Source organism: Apis dorsata, unplaced genomic scaffold, assembly GCF_000469605.1.
Source record: "Apis dorsata unplaced genomic scaffold, Apis dorsata 1.3 scaffold_85, whole genome shotgun sequence".
Taxonomy (NCBI): Eukaryota; Metazoa; Arthropoda; class Insecta; order Hymenoptera; family Apidae; genus Apis; species Apis dorsata.
In genome coordinates, this window is record NW_006263383.1 from 133,224 (window position 1) to 137,288 (window position 4,065).

Consider the following 4,065-nt stretch of genomic DNA (forward strand, 5'->3'; position numbering starts at 1 on the left):
TTGCGAGTGGAAAATTAACACGTCGGAGCGGATTAGCCGAGCGGGACCTAGCGAGGGAAGCTAATTAACGAGCACGCGAATACGAACGGTGAATAAATAGAATATGAAACGTGATTTTCATTATCGACCGAGTTAGACGTATAAGCTGTAGTTCTGTAAAAATTTTACGCGAGAGAAACGACGAAAATTGGTCGTCGCGGGCGTCGAAATTGTTTCGTAAAAAATTTTTTTTCTAAGTAAAAATTAAACGATCCGAGAACGATAGTTAATATGAATATACATAATATACGTTAATAATCTTCTTCTCTTTATATTTGATTAGAACAGTATATACGTTATTTATCGATATTTATTTATATCGATAAGTATAATTCTCTTCTCTCTGTTGATACGTAAAATTGATTTTAAGTTTTAATTAGAGATAAAAAATAATATCAATTTTTATCTTACTGGAATATTTTTCAAATTTATTTCAACTTATGTATCGATTTTGTTAGTACGCGGCGAGATGACAAGTTGTATTAACTGCGAATTGCGAGAGAAATTTAACGCGCAATTATAATATATAATCGTAGCATGCAATCATGCAACTGCGCCTACCTTCGAAGTATGGCATTCAAGTAACCTTCTAAACGCGAAAAAAGAGAAAATCGTGCGACCTAATATTAGAGGAAAGGTTAAAATGTGAAGAAGAAGGGCACATAAATGTAAGAGATGCCGCCATCTTAAAAGAGGAATGAAAAGAAACGAAGAGTGAGAAAGGAGAAGAGTTGAGAGAGAGAGAGAGAGAGGGGGAATAATTGGTGCGAAGGGACGGGGAGGGGGTGACGAGGCAGCTTAGAAACGAATGTGGTGGGGATGAAATGAACATACGTGGGACAGCGTATCTACGTTTAGAGCGTCTACCGAGTGATAAACGACCGGAAGGAAGCCAGAGGCGTTTCCACGAAAGTTACAGACAAGCCGGAAGGCCGAAAGACGGGATGTGGTTGGTGAGTAAGTGGCATCGATGCGTTAGTATGCGAGTATTCCGCCTCATTCTCCTCTCTCCATCTCTATCCCCACTCGCTTCTCGCTCTATCCTTCTCCTTCTCGTTCTCTCTCCCTCTCCCTTCATCCCATTTCCTCTCCCTCTTTCTGTCTTGTTTCTCTAAGTAGGCAGCTGGTTAACGTTGCTATCGTAGCGAACGGAGGGAAAAAAAAAGAGAGAAAAAAGAGAAGAAATAACTCGGGAAAGAGAGAAGCGAGAGGAAGAGAGATAAAGAGGTTGGAGGAAAGGCGGCGAGAGAGAGAAGCGAGGATACGACCGAGAGAGATACACGTCTGGCCGGATGTCGAGTTTCCAATGTCGAGTAGATCATTTTACCCGGGCTCGCGATTAATTTTGCTAACGACGAATACTGGACGATAATCGGCCAGTTGACGAAACTGTACGGATCCTCCTTCTTCCCGTCCATGGGCTAAGAAAAGAATGCTTATCGTATCGTTTTCAATGTCCGGATTCCTTCTCGATCGTATCGAATTTAAATGTCTCGCGCGTCTCCGTGCTTCCATTTCTTCCATTTCGAGGAATCGATCTTTATACACGAATCTCATTCTTTGTTTATTGTTTGGGGAAAATTATTTCTTCTTTCAGATATAAAATTGTCAATAATTATTAATACATTCATTATTAATACATTTCTTCTGATTCGTATAATTTAATTTTGAATTAGAAAAGAAGAACTGTAAATCAAAATGCAATTGTGTTAATCTTTATTCAATTAGGTTATCACAGAATTCTTAAAAAACGATTAAACACAAATTTACACAAATTTTATAGATTCTAAGAATACTTTACAAATACTTTTTATTTTATTCAATTTAAATAAATGAAGTAAAATATAAAATAAAAAACTATGACAATTTTATTGCATAAAACTAAGAATTTTAATTGTCAATAAGTATATACAATATATAAACAAATAAAGCCATATTTGTTATTTTACCATCACCAATCAAAGAATTTAAAAATATTTTACGTATTGGTATGCGTGCACAAATTTTTGGCCGGCACTGTATCGTATTATCGGGGAGTAGAGCCGTCAAGGTTTTCAGAAACGGTTGTTCATTGAATGGCGCTGGTCGCGAATGAAGGAAGGACATCGATGCCGGTAGTGGGGATTTCATTCATCGACTCATCCATCCGACACTCATTAAGCAGCCGATAGATCAAAGGTGTATCGTGCACGTGGCCGATCTACGCAACTGATTGACAAGGCATTCATTGAAATATATTGTCTATGTTTGTAGATATCTATTTCGCCGTGGAGGAAACCGTGACGAATGCGATAACGCATGGATCCAATTTAAGATATTTTTTTATCGAACATTCTATATGAAATAGAGGACGTATATTAATCTTTTTAATCCGGTTCTTTTCTATTTATTAAATTTTTCTAATTATCACAAGATTAAGAATAAAAGTAGAACATTTTTGAAAAGTGTCAGTTCTAGGAATCAAACAAAAAAAAAAAATATGAGTTGAGACTTATTTATCAAGTTATGTGCAATATAATTTTCTATTAGATTATATCAATAATCACGATTATTAAATTGACACATTGTGTTCGTTATTATTTTACTATTTTGTGTTTGATGGGCTAATGTTTGTAAATAGTTGGATGGGATAGATCTAGAATAGTGAGAGAAGAGAGAGAGAGAGAGAGAGAGAGAGAATCACAAATCTCAATTTGTGCATGCACTCAAAGCAACGAGCCACATCAACGATGCGTTGGCTGTAGCCGTTCAGGCTCGTACAAACTATAAAGCTTTCTAAATCGGTGCGGCACACGAAAATAGACTTCCGGTTCCCGTCTCACGCGTTCACTCGCTGCGCTGCGTCTGCTCCCGAGTATGCCAACACCCATTCTCTTTTCGTCTCGTTTTCGCTCCGCTTTTCCTCTACTCTCTTCCTTTTTCCATCATTCTCATTCTATTATCTTTCACGGAAATCCGTCTTCCGTGAAGGAAACTCCTGAAAATTGAAACTCGTTTATATACAATTTTTTCTGGCAATTTAAAATATAGATATATATTTTATAGTCGTTCTCCAATTATATAAAATAAATATTATAAATGTTTATAGTATATATGTACATAATATTTGTATATAATTTATTGATTAAATGAAATAATATTTCACGTGTCCAAATTTACTTTTAATTATTTTAAATATCGTATTTTTTGATTATTATCTAACAAGGAAAATAAGTAGGAAAGTATATTTTTATATTTTTTGATTATCGTATGAACTTAGATAAATATTAATCACTCACTCCATGATATGTAAACACGAATTTTAAGATATAATCGTAATTGCTTGGCGGATAAAATTTTCATCAAAATAATATTCAAATATTTTACACGTGTACTGAAGAAAATATCTATTTCAATTATATCATGTATATATTAAAAGACATACATAATTCAAATACTTATTATATATTTGTAAAATCAAATAAATATTTTACTTACATTAATATGAAAATAATCAAAGAAATATTTTTATTTCGGATATTATATTCAATATCTAATATTATTCAATCGTTGTATTTTATCGAAAAATAAATTTTTAAATACGATATGATATGATCATATAATTGTATACTTAATATACAAATTTTCTTTTATGTACTTTTAAAATTAAAAGTTATTTCATTATTATAAAAAAGATCATAACCTAAAAAAAAAAAAACATTGGAAAACATTATTACGAAGACATTTGTGATAAAAATTTTATTTATAGAAATAAATTTATAATAGAATTATTCTGAATTCGATTTGTGATAACTTAACTTAATTTCTAAAAGTTTTTAAATATATAATAAATAAACAACTTGTAAAAGTTTTTACAGCAAAGCGGAAAAAATGAACATAATTCTAGTTTTAATCTTTTATAAAGAGTTTCTAATTATACTGTAGATATAAACATAACCTCTTATATTTTTATCTTGTACCACATTTTCATTGAAATAGAAAATGATAGTTGAACAAAAAATCATAAAAAAAAAAAAAAAAAAAAAA

The 4,065-nt window shown here is 32.3% G+C and overlaps 1 protein-coding gene and 1 long non-coding RNA gene across 3 annotated transcripts in view; one reads left to right on the plus strand and one right to left on the minus strand.

The window, feature by feature from the left end:
• Positions 1-4,065, plus strand: part of LOC102674727 (eukaryotic translation initiation factor 5B) — a 34,977-nt gene that overhangs the window by 19,805 nt on the left and 11,107 nt on the right. The gene's annotated exons all lie outside the window — the stretch shown is intronic.
• Positions 2,613-3,654, minus strand: LOC116185007. The gene is made up of 2 exons (XR_004149704.1): positions 3,517-3,654; positions 2,613-3,016 (listed from the first exon to the last, which is right to left on the minus strand). It is a non-coding gene; the product is annotated as an uncharacterized LOC116185007 (long non-coding RNA).